The sequence below is a fragment of the Photinus pyralis genome, unplaced genomic scaffold (genome assembly GCF_008802855.1).
Source record: "Photinus pyralis isolate 1611_PpyrPB1 unplaced genomic scaffold, Ppyr1.3 Ppyr1.4_LG4, whole genome shotgun sequence".
NCBI lineage: Eukaryota > Metazoa > Arthropoda > Insecta > Coleoptera > Lampyridae > Photinus > Photinus pyralis.
The window spans coordinates 29,046,736-29,068,735 of NW_022170511.1; the positions used below are offsets into that span (position 1 = coordinate 29,046,736).

General features: G+C 35.1%; 2 long non-coding RNA genes across 2 annotated transcripts in view; one reads left to right on the forward strand and one right to left on the reverse strand.

The window, feature by feature from the left end:
• Window positions 1–12,650, reverse strand: part of LOC116167835 — a 42,285-nt gene extending 29,635 nt beyond the window's left edge. The window contains exon 1 of the long non-coding RNA XR_004144657.1: window positions 12,439–12,650. This is a non-coding gene — a long non-coding RNA (uncharacterized LOC116167835). The remainder of the gene's footprint in view (window positions 1–12,438) is intronic.
• LOC116167836 overlaps window positions 1–20,214 on the forward strand; it is a 40,502-nt gene extending 20,288 nt beyond the window's left edge. The window contains exons 2-3 of the long non-coding RNA XR_004144658.1: window positions 19,416–19,655; window positions 19,731–20,214. This is a non-coding gene — a long non-coding RNA (uncharacterized LOC116167836). The remainder of the gene's footprint in view (window positions 1–19,415; window positions 19,656–19,730) is intronic.
• Window positions 20,215–22,000: the final 1,786 nt, after the last annotated feature.

Below are 22,000 nucleotides of genomic sequence, written 5' to 3' on the forward strand. Positions count from 1 at the left end.
TTGAATGAACGGGGTTTCAGCTAAGACTACTCTACCAATTTTTTTTGTTATCTGCAATGGAAAACGGTCACTAAGTCGCCTAACTCACTAACTCACCTGTCCAGCTAGCTCAATTAAACTCAGGTACTAATAAAACTTTACAAAAATAATTATAGTCTTCCTAGCTAGGACACATCTTTTTACACCTGATGTAATTTCGGATACAAAATAGAAAAATTTAACCTGAACACTCTTATCTAGGTCATAATTTTGGCCTCGATTGATCACAAAACCAATTATTTACAGATAAAAGAAATGTATGTATTGACATAAAACAATCCGTCTGCAAGAAAAACAGGCATACAGGTCCACAATACTACGCTACAAGGGAACGATAGACGGTTAATTAAGGTAAAATTTACCTTAAAAAGTGTCAATAATCCTAAATCTTCTGTCGTAACAAACATTCTCAAAATTATGGTACATACTTCGGAATTTTACATCTTTGATTGCATACAAACTTCGATTTAAACGACACTGACTTCGTTGTAATTGCAATTATAGTACCTATTGGCTCTTAGATGGGGGACAGACTCCTTTTGACTGATAACTTGAACGTTTGCCACAGCACTCCGATTAAACTTTTTCGTAAACGAAGAAATACCTAGGTACGTCTCCGCTTAAACCGGCTTAACATTCACTTAACACGACGACTTCAATCTCTTAATAGGTACTTGTAGCACTCAACTAACGTTCTTTTAAAACTGCAGACATTGATGGTACGCCACTGATTTCTCTGAAAATCAAAATTATTCTTGAAATCCTCAATCATTTCTAAGCAAATTTGATCCCTTTGTTTTTTTCAATCCGATGCACGGTTTTCGCTTAAAAAAATAAAAACCCTTTCTCTACATGATCATGACAATATCGTTATTAATATGACAATATCACCGTGCAGAGAAAAAGATATTTTCTTTTTTTACGTGAAAACCGTACGTCGTATTGAAAAAATCAAATGATCAAATCTGCTCATAAATGAGAGAACTTCTCCGAAATATTGCATTTTCCTTTTCATTTGTAAGTGCCAACATTTTCGAAATATTCATAACTATGTTTTTACATTGCCGGTAGATGTGTCACGTCTAGACATTCTTTCTACCCTTTGAGAGTTCTCTCCTTCGGCATTCCGTTCTGCGGATATTTTGCAGTGAAACTTATCATTTGACTTTTAACGCGTTGGTTCAATAAAACTCGTTTTATTACGGGAAGGTATTCAGCGATTCTATCCTGATATTTTGTTTATGCACGGATTAGGATGACTTGTTGGTTTTCGAACACTCCCCCTCTCACCTCACACCTGTATATGCATACAGGTCATGAAGCATTTTTATGATAGTGAATTACACGTTACGTCTCAATAAGGAACGGTATAAGCTAAAATGGCGCGTCAGCGACCCAATCTGTTAATGAAAAATTAATGTGATAACCATCACGTCTAATGGAGTGTGGCGAAGGGTTGAAAGTAAGTTCGGTCACCGTTCAATACAAACTTGACCTGCAAACTTTTAAAGTTAAAGTCAACTATGGGGAAGATTCTGTCTTTTCTTTTTCTTTAATTAATTCATCTACAATTCAAAAATGCAAGTTGAGATTCGTTTTTTGTATACAGGGTTGTTCAACGACGAGCTGAGTCGATCAGTATGTAGGAAACGAATGCAAAATGTCTGAAAATTTCTACACACCATTTATTCAATCACCCCGTTTTAGATAAAATGTTTTCGTTGCGAGTTTCGAAAGAACCAAAACTAGCGGTTTCCGAAATATTTGCGTTTCAAAAATGTTTGGAAAATATCTTCTTTAGTAACTGTAGGCAGACTCTTTATTTTCAGGATTTACTTACATAATGCTTAGGCTTTACCTATATGTACGATCCGTGTACAAAAACACACCTAGTACTCAGGGATTCATGTCAATAATCGCAGTTTTGAAAATGCAAAAACTTAGTTCTTTAAATGGCAACCGCCTTTTATCTCTCCAACATTGGATTTTGAACTGAAATTTTAGGGCAGTATGTAATTACACCCCAATATCATATTTTTACAAGCTTTGATTTAATTTTAGTTAGTTAGTGTGGGTCAAATTTTGTAACCGAATTTTGAACCAGAAATTTTGCACATATGTTTGGTTCTCAAGATTTTAGATTCAATGTGGCAGATTCCACAAATTGTGAATTATCATTTCTTAACGCCTATAAGTAATGCGATGTCAGTCTAAATCTAAACCAGGATCTAATCTAAAGGGCGTAAGGGAAAATAATGGTAAAATAATTTTTTTTTAACCAGCTTTTATTGAAGTGTACCCAGCTAATGTACTACAACGAATAAAATAAGTTTTGCCCAGCATTGAGAATTAAACTTTGTTAATTATTAGTATATAAATAATTGGTATTTTACCAAAAACTAAATCACATGTACCTAGGTAAATATGACAAAATTTACAGAAACCACACGAGGATGCTGAAAGTGCAGGCCACTTGATGGGCGGCTCCTAGGGCGGATCGGCCAACTTTATTATGCGCAACTTGAGTACGTAAATATGGCAAAATTACTAATATATCGTTATCTGGTCGAGTATTCGAACCTGACCAGAAGTAGGACTTTTTCATCTGTGGCAGAGATTGGAATTTCGTTGGATCAGTTTCGAGCATTCTGTCGACTACTCCGAATTAGGTTTTTCTGCAGTTTTCCTAATTCGTAAGGTGGTATAGAACAATTTAAGGCCTTCTGCAGGGACACCTCTAAAATGCATTATGCGGCTCACTATGTAATTGGGTGCAAGCCTGTTGAGGGCACAGAACAAGAGGGACAATAAATAAATGAAATAAATCTTACATTCGTAGGTATTCAAGAGGCAACAATAATTAACAAGTTAAAAAGTAATCGTAAACGATTTACATAAAGCGCATTTCCACTTGCATTCATTTCCCATTATTGTAAGATGCAACTTCTATTAAAATCATAAAAATCCGGCCACAAATATGAAAGATAGCGTTGCACATGGGCAATCCATTTTTGACGTGCTACTTCAATTTCAGTTTGTGAGAAGAATTTCATTTCATGCTTTTCTAAATAAGAAAGTTGGAACTGCGCATGCGCAAACCTAAATTTTGAAACTAATGTTAGATTTTCCTTTGTTCCAAGCGCCTAAGTATCAAATTTCAGTTAAATGCTTCCATAGATAAAAAAGTTGACACTGCGCATGCACAAAATAAAATTTTGAAACTGGCGCTAGATTTTCCTTTATTCCAAGCGCCTATGTATCACATTTCGTTTAAATTCTTCCATAAATAAAACAGTTGGCACTGCGCATGCGCAAAACCAAATTTTGAAATTGGCGTTTGATTTTCCTTTATTTCAAGTGCCTATGTATCAAATTTCATTCAAATACTTTTATAAGTAAAAAAGTTTGCAATTCGGTTTATAAATGGTCGAGATGCGAAAAGGGCACTGTGAATTTTGAATCGATTCGATTCAACTTTTGGCATTGCGTATTATATGGCTAAAGCTATGCCCATATTGAATTTAATGCAATTCAGTTCATAACTAACGGAGATGTAAAAGCGATCGAACATTTCTAAACAAAGTTATCGTTCACACGGACAGATAGATGGACAGACAGACAAAGTATAACGTGAGGTTAGTTCGGCGCTGTAAAACTCAAACCCCGCCGCATAAACGGCCAGCTAGCTCAGATTCTTAATTAAAAGAAGGGCTCGAGATGAGAATCTTCCACAGCGGTTTGTTCGTTTGGGCATATAACATAAGTTTTTGATCTTTGGTAGTTACTAGAAATGATTAGTTGAGCGCCACCCAATTTTGCACAAATTCTGACCTCTCCTGTATAGAAATTGGGAAAACACAAGAGAGCCAAATAATAAATTCACTACGAGCAATTCTGATTTATTAATCCTGGCAAAAAACGGTGCAGGATCGGCAAATAAAATGTATCTTCAATACGACAATAACAAATACTTTAAATGACAAAAATAATCCCCAAATAAATTCATGAACACTTCCCTAATAATTACGTTACCAGACCCCTACAACAATGATCGAGCAAAAATGTAGTTAAGATTTCAATGGATTCCAAGATTGAATTAAGTTAACCCGAATAACAACTCATATAGGCAACACTGGGTACAACTAAATTAAAAATCTTACCTTGAATAACACATACGCTGTCTTCTCCGAAAAAGAGCTCTCCTTCGAAGTTCCAGTTCTGTAACACAAAAACAAACCCCAAGCTACAACGCTCGGAACGATTATATGAGCCGGAAGGGCCAAAAATAGCTTACTCGTAGCCGGCTCGTTTACCCATACGTTAAATACAGGTGCGTTGCTCTTGAAGAGAGCCACGACCTCAAACACTAGACGTGAACAAAATACAAAGCTCCAATCATAAATCGTCGGAAGGTTACACTAGATTAACGGTATTGAAGCAAATAAAAAAAGGTTGTGTAAAAGATCGTATCTTCCGAAAATTCCACAATCAGCTGGTCGCTCCCGGTATCGTTTAGGTGTCAGCGCTTATCTACTCGGTGGTACGCCGGATAGCTGCCGGCAATCAACAGGTGTTCGTACTCCGGAATATTCGCAAAATGCAAATTAATTTACTATCCCAAAATTATGCCAGGTCAATGTCCTCCGCACACAAGAATGTGCAAGGATATACTATAAACTATACCATACAAGGATTCGTCTGTACAAGGATTGACCGGTACAAGAATTCATCTACTACATGGACCCCCTAAAAGTAATGAAGATGTAACACTCCCTTAACGAGATTTTTAATAACATACCTGAAATCGTCAGGAGGGTAATGAAAAATACTTAAATCAATGAAATATGGAAATTATCCAACCTCAAATTGTGAATCTGAAAGAATTTTAGATAACATAACGTAAAAGAAAGCCAACGCCATTTCACTTACATGTAGGTAGGGCGATGAACTTCAACCAGATATAACCTCGCAATGGAGAAAACGCTTCTGAGTTACACTACTCGACAACGCCAATGAAAAAGGTAAAATTGCCAGAGATTTCACGTGAATGATGGCAAATATTACCCACTGGTTTAAGAAGAATTCACAATGCCACGCTCTACAACAAGTACAACCTCGTTGGCTTCAAACCGGAAATGAAGTGAAAAAATAACGCGATTCTGCGCGAGGAAAGAAACACGCGTACAAGTGACGCCATCTCACCTATATCCTACCTAACCTAGCAAGCGGTAATTTTTGAAATTTGAATATGAATGAACTAAACTGTTACAAAAGGAACAGACGGACAGACCAACAGGCAGACGACAGATAGCAATGCAAAATTATAAACGATCTCTAGGATCGTTAATAAACGGCAAAAGTGTAAAATTATGGAACATGTAAAAAACGGTTTTTTGTTTTTTTTTACAATAACTTTTTTTGTAAGCGGTACAGAAAAAATCCCTTCCTTGGTACAAGACTCGACACCATAACGAACCAAAACAATAGCTCTTAAGATAAAGAACTAGTAGCGTCGCAAAAACGGAGCGGACGGACGGACGGACGGACGGACAAAGTGGCCACAATAGCGCATTTTTTTTTATTTTTGTGGAAATGCGCTAAACATGTAACAATTACTGCAGAAATAACTTCCTGTTGTTCCCCTTTCTACAGAAACTATTCATTTTAGTTAGAGGGATGTAATTACAAACTACCCTTCATTTTCAACGTGAATGATAGATGAACAGAAAAAAGGGAGATTCTATTAAATAAATAAAATTTTCCCACTTCCAAAACAAGATTTGGCATAAATTTCTGAACAGGGTAGCGCACTACGGTTGCCTACTTTTTAACGAATTTCCCCAAAAATGTAAAAAAAAATGCGTTATTGTGACCTCTTTATCCGTCCGTCTGTCCGTCCGTACAGCCGTTTAGTCGCTACTTATAGTTCTTTATCTTAAATTCTTAAGAGCTATTGTTCTACCTTTTTTCGCTATATGGTGTGGTGGTTTTGTATTGCTACCTTGATGGCTGTCTGTCTGCCTGCCCGTCTGTCTGTCTCCGTCTGTCCGTCCATGTACAGTTTCGCACGATAACTTTTGTATTTGCGTAATCTAAGTTTTTTTATTTGTTAATTGAAATATGTAGGCATCTCGAATAAACGTAAAACCAATGCCAAATCAAATAAATTTGTTTTGCACGTGCGCAATCCGATCCGACTAAAAACACCTAAAACCAACGCAAATGCCCAGACCCACATTCGTTACTTGCAAACAAATTCTTCGAAATTTTTAGGGTAGGATTCTTCTTGTAAACTGAAATTGAAGTAGAACATCAAAAATGGATTAACGTTCTTATTTGTGGCATCATTTTTACCAAATTCCAGCGGAAGTTGCATTTTACAAATGGGAAGTGAATTCAAGTGGAAATGCGCTTTTTGTAAATCGTTTACGATTACTTCTTTAATTTGTTGCTCTTTGTTTGTTTCTTCTTAGTTCAGTTAAACTTATCGGACAGTTAATTTCCATGGAAAGACATGTATTGACATACGAGGTTATCTATGACGTGACGTGTTGTTTTTTCTCTTACTTTTCTCTGTAAGAAAAAGATTTTACTTTACCGATGCGATGTTTCGGTTTTTAGATGAAGATCGTTCCACGACTGAAAGGTGGTGAGATGCGCGTCGGTAAACCCAAAATTTCGCGATTGCGATAAATTATAAATATATAAACATCCACCCGAAACAAGATATGAGGATAGTTATGAACACTTTAAACCCAAAATAACATTTTGAAGCCAACATGTTGAAATTAGATAGTATATATTTGCATTCGTTTCAAAAATGGTTTCTGCCTTTTGATTTCCCAAAATTAATTATGTATAATACTTTGTTTGTGGTCAAAGGCAAGGCACACTGTAGTCATATTTCGAGTTCAATGCCTACTCTTGAATTTTGAAGGAAACTTCAAATGACTTGTATTGAAAAGAGTAGCAGTAAGTGTCATGCATCATTCGCTTTGGGGTATTAAAAGTTACTCAAAAATAAAAAAAAATACAGGTCCGTATTTTAAAAAATGAATCAAATGTTGGTATCTAAAAACCGAAACCTCTTAATTTAGTTTTAACCAATAATCAACAAAGGCGTAAATAATTATTATTCAGGAATAATAATAATAATTCTTCGAAGGGCATGTAAATCTGGCAGTCCCGGCAGTCATACCACGACTGTCGTTAAATCACACAGACGGCTGTTGATGCGACCTGAAAACGTCTGTACCTAGGGTGTGCCACCCATATGATGCAATACGATACGATTCAAGAATATTTTTCAGTGTAAGATATTTCCAAAATCATACAACTTCCGGTTACACCGGAAGTCGCCCTTAACTTCCCTATTTAAATCAGAGGCCTCATTTATGATTTCATTTTTTGATTTCTGAAAAAATTTCATGATAGTAGCATTATTTTCAACAATGCACCTTTTATCCTTTTTCGAGTGGCACTAAGAGATTTTGTGGTTTTTCAAATGTGACCCTGTATATTCGTTTATGGTTGAATACCGAATTTTATTATACATTGATTCTCTGTAAATGTCATCCGGTATGCGATTAGTCAGTTGTCAATGTAGATTTATAAAGTATCTTCCTTATGCTTCCGTGTACAGCAGAAGTAAACCTTTTAGATACCCAAAATGATGGCTATATGATTATTTCATGTACAGCAACATCAAACAACGCAATAGCGCGATATTGGACTACTAATTCTGAAATGTATATAGGGTCGCCGATAAGTCTCGAAACGGTCGATTATCGGGGAGAACATACAATCTACCACAAAAACGTTAATAAACTAGTTTTAGGAATCTTCATTGTGTACTACATAGTAATAATTGTAATTATAAAGGGTTGGTCATAGGGGCGTGGCGCACCAAAATTACATTTTTTTAAATGGAACACCCTGTACATTATTGATATTTCAATTATTCTCTCAATTTTAAGAAAAATTTCTATGATTCAAATGTACTTAAATTTAATCCTTTTCGAGCTATTATTTTAAAATTTATTAAATGATTGAAAGAAGAACAATAATATTATATAATTATTATATATATAATTGTTGATTTCAGGACCACAGAAGTTTTCAAAAGAAATTCGTGATATCTTTAATTATTGTTCTTCATTCAATATATTTTAAAATAATAACGTTTATTTTCAAAACTCGGTAACCAGAATTGAAATATCTAATCATGTACAGGGTGTTCTATTTAAAACATGCAATTCTGGTCTGTCACGTCCTTATGACTAACCCTGCACAATTAAAATTGTTACCTACTGACTGGTAGACATTGATACCTTAGAGTTTAAACTATCGTATTAAACTTTTTTCGATTTTTGTATATTTTCCACGATAATCGACCGTTTCCAGACTTATCAGCAACCTTGTATGTACATCATACATTGACGTCTGGATCACGAACAGAACAAGTAACGTCTTGTTTTGGGCCTGCTATCAACATTTAGTTTAAAATACCAATTAGTTTGTATTAACTTCAACTTGATTGTTGATTTTATGATAGACCTACCATGTTAATTCTTGCTAATCTAATCAATCCTTAGGTATATCTTCAATTAAACATTATATGAATAATATACACTATAATTTTATCCATAGACGCATTTTGTTTTCCTAAAAACGTTGTAGTGTCATACTAAACAAAATGATTATTAACTATTAGTACACGTTAGTTATTTAATATTAAATTATGTGATAAAAGCTGTTGAACTAGGTTTTTAATTTGGCCCTACAAAGGGTTGCGACGCAAAGAAACACCCAAAATCTACCATTTTCTAACAGTCATTGGAAACATGTTTTATTTAATCTATTAGAAAGGGCTGTTTTGGTATTCAAGTTTACATCTACTAATTTACTTTTTGTTATACAATACATCAGATTTATATACAATACGTTTTATGTATTCCCGATTTGATCTTTATATCCAATAAAGGTCACCATACGCTGCCGTTGAGATTGAAAACTTCTCTAAACCGCATGCATATAGCATAATTAACCATTACATAGCAGTATCTCATAATGTACAAGACTGCATAACGCTTGGTATAGTAGTGTGTGCACACCTATATTACGGTTGATACAATTTAGGGTGGTGTAACAAGGCACGTTGGAGCATTTCTGTAATTAATCTGGGAGGTATCGTTTGATGCTAATTGGTCGAGTAGTAAATTGAACACTGCACTGCACATATTAAGAGAAACTGAATCTGTTAATATATTAGCAGGTAATATTTTGACTATACAAATTTATTGCTTCGCAAGTATTGCATATTCCTCGACGACGCTTAAGCTTTATTTTACATTACAATATCAGCCAAACGTTTTAAAAGAGCCCACGGTGGTAGATCTGTTTCTTAAATTATGTTTTTGAATGTTGATTTTCTGTGTCAGGTACTGTATCAGACTTTTAATAAAGACACTTTGGTTACGAAATTAAGATTAGCAGTAGTGTTAAACGAGGAATCCTTTGCTAAAGAGTTATTGTTACTATAGCAATTTATGAAATACAGAAATAACAATATTAGTCCAGTCAAATTAGACGTAAAAATGCTAAATGGTTACAAAAGGTCTGGTAGATGATTTTATTTTTCCGACTGGTTTAAATATAGTAAAGAGATAGAGAAAACAAGTTTGCCAATGCGCCTGACATCGGGAGAAATTTTTGTGGCCAAAAATCTGCAAAATTTTTTAACTTTTTTCGGTTTTTCTAACATAACTCGCCAACGGCAATACTTGGGTAAAACCGAAAATGTATTGTATAAAAGTACCTTTAATTTTATATTTTATTTGGCGCCCTAGCACGTATACCTAGTTTAGGAGATACACCAATTTAAAATTCCGTGATTTTCTCAATTTTTGGAAATAATATAATTTTTAGCGCATGGTTAAAGAATTAAAAGAAATGTCGGACAACTAATTTGTCTTAGATTTACATGCATGCATGCATGTAAAACTTTTGAAAATGGTAGGAGGGAGAAGGGAGGGAGAAGTAAATACATGTTTGACCCTTCATATGCTATTTTAATGAAAGGTCTCATCGAAATGAATTGGTTTCTACTCTACAAATTATAACCTTCCTACGCGATTCCGTTTCGACATCACTGGGTGATCGGAGGGGGAGGGGGGACTAGTTTTAGCCTTCATGGTACTCTAATGAATGGTCTCAAGAATGGAAATAACTTTTACCAATCATAGTCCTCCTGGACCCCTTATCGTGATCGATTATAATTACTTATATCTCAAGAGCGGATTGGGAAAAGGTAGGTAGGTACTCACAAAAGGCGATGGGGACGTCTGGAAGAAATATATCTATTGGTGATGGCATAACTTTAAGAGCGAATATCTCCAAAACGGTACTTTTATATACTACAATTTTGAATAAGATATGATTTCACCTAAGTATTGCCGTTGGTTAGTTATTGTAGAAAACTCAAAAGAGGCAAACATTTTTGCAGATTTCTGACCACAGAAATTTCTCCAGACTTCAGTCGCATTGGCAAACTTGGATTTTTCTCTCTCTTTACCATTTAAACAAGTCGGAAAAATAAAATTAAAAATACAAATTTACTGGACTATACAGGGTGACAATTTGAAAACTTACCACCCCCCATATCTTAGTAAATAAACGAGATATTTAAAAAAATCAAAATTCGTTTCGGTAATTCGGAGGGGGAATCACAATGACATAGTTGGCGACGCACCCCCTCACACCCCCTGCGCCCCAGCCACCCCAACTTTTAAATCTTAAATAGTGACCCCCTATGTGTGATACGTCGTTGGAAAGCTCTGAAAAAATGCTTTCCAACCATACCAAATAGCATTACATTTAGTTTAGTAATTATCGTGCAAATCAAAAAACAAACTAATATGATACATTTGAAATCTGTCGTATTTTAAACGCAACCGGCGAACATAGACGAACTAAGACAGAGAGAATAATTCAAGAATGTCGAAATATTGCAAAACCAACATTGGAAAGGTTCGACAAGAGTTTGAGAATAGATTATAACTGGCGATCAAAAATGAGTTGCTGTCGAGTCGGCTTTGGAAGTTCAAGTTAAATACGATTTTCCACGTTTATTTTTTGATTTTCACGATAATTACTAAACTAAATGTAATGCTATTTGGTATGGTTGGAAAGCATTTTTTCAGAGCTTTCCAACGACGTATCACACATGGGGGGTCACTATTTAAGATTTAAAAGTTGGGGTGGCTGGGGCGCAGGGGGTGTGAGGGGGTTCGTCGCCAACTATGTCATTGTGATTCCCCCTCCGAATTACCGAAACGGATTTTGATTTTTTTAAATATCTCGTTTATTTACTAAGATATGGGGGGTGGTAAGTTTTCAAATTGTCACCCTGTATGTATTTTTAAAAACTGAACGACAGCGGTCCCTTTGGTCCGCTTTTAAAGCTTTAAGATTCTACCAGAGCATTGAGTGAGAAATATAAACAGGCGCAACTTGATTAATTTACCCTTTAAAATGGGAAAATGGAAAGCATTCACACTACCGTATCATCTCTTCAACACAACAACTATTGGGGCACTAAAAATAAAATTGTTCATTAATTTATTGTAGTAATCGATTTTGATATTTGTTAACTATAAATAATTTAAAAACCATTTGAAAGCATTTACTTAAAACTAGAATGATTTCCAGTTATTTGGCACACCTGTCTTGTATTTTTTTGTTGAAAAGAACCTATTATATCTTGTAGAAAAGACGGCCATAAATCAAGAAAAATGTCTGCAAGATGCGACGGAAAAAAAACTATAACACGTCATTAGAAAAAAGTTGGTAGACGCCACTTTGAGAATTTGCGACAATTAGCACATTTTAAGTTATTATACTTACTGTATGTAGTCTTTGGTTAATGAATATCGAATTGTAAGTAACGGCACTAAGCTGTTGTCCGTTTATTCTGAAACATCTTGTATCGCTATTACCTACGCGAAAAGTACCCAAATATTCACATCTTTAAGTTCGAGATATTAAAAAAAATAGCATTTCAAATTTCCAAGTCAAAAACTCGTAATACTCCAGCGAAGTTTACTTTGGCAGTAAATTTTTAGGGGGTCGTACATCAATTTGGGCCAGGTATAATAGGTAGATACTTATCATCAAATTTTGGCGGCCTTCTAGGAAGTTGAATTTAAACAGTGATGGCGAGAAGGACATACGAACACGTTTTCTTTTTATGTTAAGGGAGCAACAAAAGTGAAAGAAAGGTCCTTTCAGTTTATATAAAGTGCAACTCTAGACACCCCCTTGCATGCAGGTGTAACTTGTAAGTGATAGTTGAATTGTAACTTTCCTGTTAAAATTAGAGAATTTTACAAAAACCGGTACCTGATTGTCCAGTGTTTCAACAAGTTAGTAGATTCCTTCTGTGTATCTTGTGCGTAGGGTTCGTTTAATAGAACGAGTACAAACCTTGACATTTATAGAAATTTGCCAAAATGTAATTGTCTCAGCTGTATGCTCATCACTCATTTATGGCAAGCACGTTAACATCTTGATACTACACTACTCATACCAATATTGTATATTTTGAAACGAAATGTGGCTCAACACTGTCCTAAAAGCTACTATAAATAATATATGATTTCATAAGAACAATATAAGTTGGCCGCATTCCAAATATTGGAGCACTAAAATATAAAAAGCCTTTGTTCCTTTGTAGCCAAGTTTCTTTCATTGTTCTTGCTTTTATAAGAGCAATTATAAAACGATTGAGGGTAAGTTTTTCTCGTTTTAGGAACCAAACGATTACCATGAATACATGCGACTACCTAAGCTAGTTATTTTATTAAGGTTTTACTACCCCACGCATGCCTACAATATTTTATTGGAAATTCGAATGTACTACCGAATGGTAATCGAAAGGAGGAGGATCATAATAATCGAATTTTCGTTCGTTTACTAAAGTTATTTCTTTTTTGTCTTTTCCTACAATGTTTTTTTTTGTAAATCATAGAATGAAAGTTTTCATCGCATGATTTATAGAACAGTTGTACTCTGTTTAAGCACTAATGGAAGGATTGGCATTTTATTGCGATTACTTTATATAAATGTTGCCTATGACTGACGGAAGTAAAAGCGAATAAAACGATAAAAATGAGGTGACGTTCAAGAGCGCGAACGCATCTTCACAATATTATTCAAAAGGAAAGGAATCGTTAATATAGTGGCCACCAGACGAAACATAGACGAAGTTCGATTAGTCAGTCTCGCCTTGAAAACTTTCTCGTTTTAACTTGGCTGTTCGTTCTGAACTAGGACGTGGAAATGCCGAAAATCTCTTCCATAAAGAAATGTGCGCTTTGTTTTGTTACACAATGCACTACTAAATGAATTCAGAATCACCTGTCAGAAAACTTTCTCCGCATTATTTAGGTGCTCCTTGGGTTCTGCAATAGCACGAAAACTTGTGAACGGTGCGTGCTTCAAAACTAAACACTACCCTATATATAATTATATAAAGCTTTGGTCTTCAGCCTACAGCTTCACCAAAGTTGAATTTCTGCACTAATGTGTTTCAATACATTGGAAGTCTATAAAAAGAGACATGTATTACTCGTTTTAGAAAACATCACAATTCTACTCCCAACAGCATTAAACCTGACCCCCTCACCCACTTTATTTATCAAAATAAATTAATTAATGGCCCAATTAAAAAAATTAACCCCTAAATTTAGTTCCGCAACTTTAGCGTTGTTCTCGTTCTTTTGTCTAATAATAAACGTAGGTATGGGTCCATATTTTTTTTTTTTTTTTTTTTATTATCCCTCTCTTGTTTTGGGCCCTCAACAGGCATGCGCCCAATTACAGAGTGACCCGCATAATGCTATTTAGAGGTGCCTCTGCAGGAGGTCTTAAGATGGTCTATACTACTCCGGTATTTACCTTACGAATTAGGAAAACTGCAGGAAAACCTAATTCGGAGTAGCCGGTAGAATGCTCGGAACTGGTCTAAGGTAATTTCCATCTCCGCCACAGATGAAAAATTCACCTCAACCCAGGTTCGAACACCCGACTTCCGGATTTATAACCCAATGCTCTTACCACTGAGCCATAAATCCGTTTTTTGACAGCTCTGAATGTTTAAACCCAATTACTTTTTGTTAGAGCCAATATAATTTTAGAGCGGCATTAAAACTAATTCAAAAAAATGCACTTAAAGGATAACTCAGAAATTGCAAACACACGAATTCGATTTTGCCTTCCAGTACCTATATGGGTAGTTTATAAATAAGTAGGCAAAATCCACGATTTTCGCTAATTTTCTTATTAATGGAACACCTTCCCTGATATTTCTTGTGCACAAATTTATTATAAAAATGACAAATTGTGTCTTCCGGTAAACAAATAGGTCATACTGTCAGACAGAGATTTAGCGTACACAAATTTACACGTTCTTACATTTCAAGTATTTAAGGAAACAACATTTAAACAAGAAAATATTGCGCAATTCTACAAGGACAAATAGACACCTAGATATCAAATTCAAATACAATAAACCAACTTTGTGCTTATTCGTTGATAATCCCTAGATTTATGCCCATTTGCACCGACAAATTTAAGCGGAGCTTAGCTTAAGCGTACCTTAAACTCCATGGTAACCATTGTCTCAATAATTGTTGTCATGTATTTTAAGCTACGCTTAAGCTAAGCTCCACTTAAATTTCTCGGTGCAAACGGCCATTAGTCTTAAAAAATTAAAATATTCTCATTTACAAGGTGTTCCGTATTATTTTTGGCGTTTAGACCGAAGTGGCGTTATGACGTTATTTACACAAAAATGTATGTTTTCTATATGGTATTGCCTTATTTTCGAGTATAACAACACGTTGTTCCGGAATAAGACGTGGAACGTTGCCTTTTTGTTCAACATTGACACGATCCTATCCGGGAAGTAGCTTGCATATTAATGACTGGCCTTCGGCAAGATCTTATTGATGGTGGAGTCAAATTTGACCAACAGGATACTGATCTGTCACACAAAAATGCGCTGAAGTCTTTCATCTCACACAAGGACTAATTTTTTACAGAATCTCTTACAATTTCATGCAGAATGAATTATGTATTTTGCTGGTTTTCTACAGCATATTTCTACATGTTGCAGATTCATTTCTTCATGTCTATCAAGTCTTCTTTTTCGTAATATCTATCTATGATTATTTCCCTTCCTAAACCACAACCAGTACTCTTCTCTAAAAAGCCTTTCGCTAAGCGGACCTTCCACTCAGAACAACCCATTACAACAGAGTGCATCAAATCCAGTGGAATTATATTGGTAACGCCATATATAGTTGGAAAGAGAAAAAAAACTTTCTTTCATCATGTAAAAAGCCAATATTGCAGTCATTTAAAAACATATGATATTCAGTTTGCACTGCATTGCAATTTCCTTGGTAAACCAGTAAGATACCATGGTATAACAGTGTAATGTGTGATTAAGCAGGAGTTTTTATATTACAGATTTTGGCAAGTATATACTGTATATTGGTGAGTGCTATGGTATATGGTCAAAAATACCACCCAGCAGACACCTACCTAGTTAGCTCAATTACACCATTTCGAAAAAATTTAACAAAGAAACACTGTCATAGTCATTGGCAGTACCTATCATTAGCCTGTAAAATAAATCAGCTTCATTCATCCAACCGTAAACTATAGTTATATCCATAGAAGGTTCGTGAAAGGCCGACTAATAATTGTTTTTAGGGAGTTATCAAATGTTCGCGGAAAACATGTTTTTCTACAACACTGTGAAAAAAACCTGTCATTTTCTGACGAATTTCGTAACACGAAGTACTAGATTTTTAAACGGTTAATTAATAAGTAAGGTTGCTCTTGACAACGTGCGCGAAATCGTCAACAGTGAAAAAAAGTATTTCGCGCACGTGACAAAGTTGAACTTAAACAGCAAATTTAATTAACAATCGGTTCAGTTGTAGAAAAAATACTGTACCTATATAACGGTAGCGCGAAATTATTTCGCGCATTTGAGTCTCAATCCGTGAAATTGAACTTCGCGCACTTGTTATATAAAAACTATTTTCCAGAATTCGGGATTTATTTTTTATTTAATCGTCTTTTCAAAAGATAAGTGTTAAAATTGCTAATCTTTATCAAAAGAATAGGTACGTGGTAAACGTATGGGTATTTGCTACCTTGGCTTTATTTATAATTCTTTAGCTAAGCGTAACTTTTTTACATTATAGTGTACTTACGTATATGATTATAGTTGCAAGAAACAGGATGATATTCCTGCTTTGTCAACTCCTGTCTTGGTCCTAGTCCCCGTCGACACTGTGCAGCGGCGCCACTTACTACACTCAAATTGTTGATTTACCGCCCGCCAAGTTACAGACTTTATTTACTAACAAGTATAAATTGTGCACAACTCTTGTGCAGATAAAGCGCATTCTTTTAACCGAATTAGCTTTTGTTTTGACATCACTAATGGATATATTTCTTGCAGACGTCTCAGTCGCCCTTTGTGAGTACCCTCTTCCGACAATCCGTTCTTAGTTATAGTTTGTACAAACCAATTTATTTCGATGAGACCTTTTATTAGAATATCATGAAGGGTAGAACATGTGTTTACCCCCCCCCCCTATTTTTTAAAGTTTAACTTGGCACCATTAAAGGCATGCGTATGCAAAATCTGAGACCAATTGGTTCTCGCATGTAAAAGTTATGCAGTGGGGGGCCCCCCTTTTAGGCAGCGAAATTTGATGGCCGTCTGGCACACCTTCAAGGTATAGGCAGCCTATACCTTGAAAGTGTGCCTATAATAGGCAAACTACTGCAAAAAATTCCAGGACTCTAGGATCAGGAAGTAGTTCAAAACGGTAGAAGTGGGTCCGGGCGGACAAAACGCAATCAATAGCACATTTTTTTTAATTCTTAAAAAATGCGCTAAAAATATGATTTCATTTTTTGGGGTAATTTTAGAAGTAACTTATCGTAGGTAATTGCACAAGTGCAACAAAATTACCGATAATTTTTTTGAAAGCATGTTGTCTAAAAACTGCATGAGTTTATTTTCATATTTTGGCGAAAGATTTTAACGAAACATGAAAATGACCGAATGCAGTTTTTTACTGACAACATGCTTGAATAAAAAATTATCATATATAATACCATAAGTAGTCGAAGTATTGTCGAATATTTTTGAGGTGCTGTCACGAATGCTAGTTACGCTGATTAATACCACGAGCGCTTGCGCGAGTGGTATTAAAAAGCGTAACTAGCATGAGTGGAACAGCAGCTCAAAAATAATCTACAAATACTTCGACTACGAATGGTATTCGGAGGACTATTCAATGAATCAGAAAAATTAAGCATAATTACCCACGCGAATGTATTTCCATGACAACAATAAACGTCAAAATAAATTACGGAAGTTGCTTTTCATTTTGCTATCGATTCTATTCGAACTTTTGTGCTCCAAGCTAATTCGTTATGAGTGATTAAATTAAAAGATGTGGTGATAAGTCGGTTGTCGAAATTGATTAACAAACTAAGAAGAATGTTCCGGTTAATACGACAAAATTTCGCGACATTTCACTGGTGGAAGTTTGACAAATGTCATTGAATAATCGCATTGAATTGTCACTTATAATTGCACAAGAGGTTTGTATTTTACCGAGTAAATTTGGGTTGTATAGGTAATGAAAATCTGTTGCCTAGCAATTAGACGAGAAAAACTGTCAACTAATAAAAATGCGACACCGCAGGTGGAGCATTTTTAGGTTGACAGTTTTTCGAGTCCAATTGCTAAAAGGAAACAGATTTGAATTGCCACAACCCAAATTTACTCGGTTTAAATACAAACCTCGAGTGTAATTCGGCAGGACAATTTAACGAACAAGAAATTCACCAAACTAATCAATTATTGACAGACGTCAAACTAGTCATATGGGAAAGGATAATGCGATAATTGGTTCGAAAATGAATAAGTGAAAAAACCACTAGTGCATTTGTCGCTGGAAAAGTTGCAGGTAACTTTTGCCGCTGTCAAAGTGACAATTACACTGCGGCTTATGTGATTTTTTATACATGAGTTGAATTGTCGCTGAAATACCACACGTGAAATTGTCAATTATAATATCACAAGAGCATACAAAATAATCGATTATACTACCGAATAACGAGACGAATGATCCGAAACACCACGAGACCGAAGGTCGAGTGGTGTTTCAACGGATTATTCGTCGAGTTACGAGGTAGTATAAAAATTATTTTGTAATGCTCGAGTGGTATTCGACACGATTATATAATGAATAGAATTTTATTTTGACAGTTATTGTTATTGTCATCAAATATAGTGTATACTAGATTTATGACTTTAAATGACATAGCGAAAACACCAAATCGATTATATCACGTCGTCAAGGGTATAATCGCTTATTAATGCATTGGTATCTAAGGAAAGTGGAAGTTTTGATTGGCTCAATGTCGTATGAATGATATAATCACTATAATTCGTTCCCATTGGCTCAACAATTTGAAATCTCGACATTTCACTGGTCGAAATGTGACAAATGTTAGATGAATTGAATAGTCAGGTTTATTTTGATGCATGCGGGGAATATTTCCAGAACAAACATTACTTGTCAAACTGACGTTACCTACTTATAAATTATCGGTGTATTATGAAAGTGTCCAATGGAGTTGCCAGTTGCCATTGCCATGGATATGGACGGTGCAATTATCGCAGGGCTCTTTCGCTTTCTACAATGCAATTACCGCTGTAATTGAGCGATAATTGCACACCTCATATGGGATATATTACATATGAGGGAAATATTCTACAAAACTGTCGGTTTACTTTTTCCATAAATCGCTTTGATCAAGAGTAAAAAAATAAAACAGATTAGCGCAATAATCGGTAATCATTAAACAATCGGTATTCAGTTATAAACAAAAAAAAATATAGTTCGAACATTTTGTAGGTACCTAACGGTGTAAATTTATAAAATAGTTGTAGTAAAATTTTTTTTAAAAACAACTTGTGTTTTTATGGCGGGCGCTCTTATGGAAATTTACATTGGGTGCAGTTGGTACAGAAGACTCTTACTTCCCCCTTGTATACGCATAATCTTCTAGCTACCATACATATATTAATACGTTCAAAGAATTAAAAATTTGTGTGATATGACCATAATTCAGGTACTGAAAACAAAGATATTACACGCTTGTTGCTAAACAAGTACCATTTGCATTATAAAATTTGTTAGCAAAGCTGGTATACTATAGCAATGTGTTGAAGCACCATTCAAATAAACTTTATGGCAATATTCTTTTTATTTCAGAAAATGAAAACTCTGAACAGGAGATATGACTGAAGTTACAAGTGTATCTATAATTCTATAACGAAAGACGAAACATGCTTAGGTGGTAGGACATATCTTCGAAAAATGCATATTAAGGGATCGACATAAAGGTATCAAAAGCGACCTGAAAGGAAACACGACGCTAATCAAGATTCAACCAACTGTTATATTTTGTAGAAAGTGAGGGAAAGGGATTGCTGTCAACGTCTTTATCCTTGAGTAAGTACGATATTCGAAAAATAAAAGTTGTTTTAATTTTGGTAGCGATACTAATTTAAAGTCGACGTTTTATAGGGAACCCGATCACGAAATATTCAGCGAGGCATGAATTCTCAAAGGAGTCCTTGGATTACGGAACTTCCAAGGACTGAGATCTCTCACATTTCATTTGGGATGTTTTGTGAGCGCAGCCGAAGATTTTCGGTAATGCGCAACATCCCCTAGTGCGCGGGAAAACTGGGCGTGAAGCGATCGATCGAGCATCAGGAGCTGGCTATGTTTCCACCCATTGCTGGCATCTCGACATGTACAACCTACTGTCACAGGCCATGGCACCCTCTCTGTCAACAAGATGCGTGATAGTTACAAGAAAAGTGCAACTTTGATGGACGTGTTTACTGCCCATTATTTCGCCTCTCCTATATTTACCTGCACGTGGTTTCAATTAGGTATGCACATTCGTTTTTATTACTATTTGTAGTAACACACATTGTTTAAATATTTGCTTTTCTTGCCTTTTATGTCTTGTTTTAACTAATTACATAAAATAATTAATTTATTTACGTTGTCTATTTATGCAACTTAACTCAAAATTCACTACACAATAATCATAAGTATTTAAAGCTAATTTTCCAAACTCCAGTAGGAAAGCGAATGTCTCCCAAAGAGGTGCTGATTGCAAATGGCGTTTATAATTTTAATTTACGAAATATAAATTTGCGAATGGCATTCCATATTGATTTTGTAACAAGCATTGTGATTATTCTTACAAGGGTAGGCTGCTCGTCCTAAATGAATACTTGGCATATTTGAAAGAGCGTACTGAAATTACGATCCTTGATTAAAATCGTGGAGTTGAAAAAGAATTTTATTATTTACATAAAAATGGCGCATACATAATCGCTATGAAAACATGTGTTCTAATTTTTAACAGTTATTAAATAGTACCGATCACCAACTTGGTGACATTTTAAATCGAAATTGGGGAATTAAAGGATGGGTCAGGAATAAGAAATGACAACTCGCTTCGCATTCCCTTCAAAGTGGCGGTGGAGATCAAATTTTTCCACGCACAAAGTGATGACTTGATCGGCTGCAACTAACGACATAAAAATTAAGTAAAAGTCTTCGATCCCCATTCACCTGTTTGATTAATTTATCATGTCACGCTCAAGTAAATTACTTGCGTGTTGCGAAATAATAGCCGTAACTTAATTTTGCACTGATTGGATACTCAATTCAAGAGATGTTCACTAATCTTAATCTAATATAGAGAAAAATCTAGGTGTTTGTTCCTGAATTATTGATTAAAACGTATACTTGTCCAATCAACAAGTTACTTACTTATTAGATTCCCATTTAACATTTTCCTCGTGGGTAATTTTCCAGTAATCTCATAAAAAGTTTATGCTTCGTTTTATTACAGTTGCAAGGGTGAACAGATTAAACAATGTAAATGTTGGAGTTTTCTTAAATTGGCAATAAATATCTGGTGTTTTTTTTACAGAATTAGAAACGTACCTACCACTATACGTAGGTATTCAACATTATGATGATCTTTAGTAGGTACAATTAATTTTTATATTCGTTTTTATACTTATATTTTAGTTATTGCTTTTTCAATTTTTCATCGTTAGTCAGTATAAGTAAAGTGTTAGGCTGTGATTTCTGTAAGGGTTTTTAAGTTGCTGACTGAAAATTATTACGTACTTGTTCTTCAATAGAATGAAATTCATTTGATTAACTGACATATAGGGATAATTATTCAAATCGTGTAATTAAAAGGTAATTATGTGTATGTATGTATTGTGTCGTAGTCGAGTGGTTTCTCGGTATTCATTATTGAATTAGAAATTGATACACAACACAATACTTTATTTACACAAAATGTATTAATATAATATATCGAATAAAATCATACTCAACTCTATACCACCAGCCACACACCATCCTGACTGTTTTACAAGCATGCGCAATAGCTGCGCACACAGTGGCGTAGATACTTTACAATAGTCTCCCCTACTTTATTGAAGAACATAATCAGTTAATTTTGCTGGTGGTCTAATGTCTCTCTTTGATCGCCGTAGTTCTGGAACCGAAACTTGTACATCTGGAACTGGTGTATCCAACACTGGAACGTCTTGCCTTGTAGCATCCAGCATCGTTTGGTAGTGTGAATGTTCATCTTGTGGGAAGTGAAGGCCCTTTGATGTATCTTCTTCGTCTTGTTTCTGACAACGGGGCTCTGGTGGATCTTGAAATTTAACAGATTTCAGTCCACTTTTTTGTAGCTGATCAATATGACGTTTAAATTTATACCCATCGTCTAATTCGACTAAATAGTG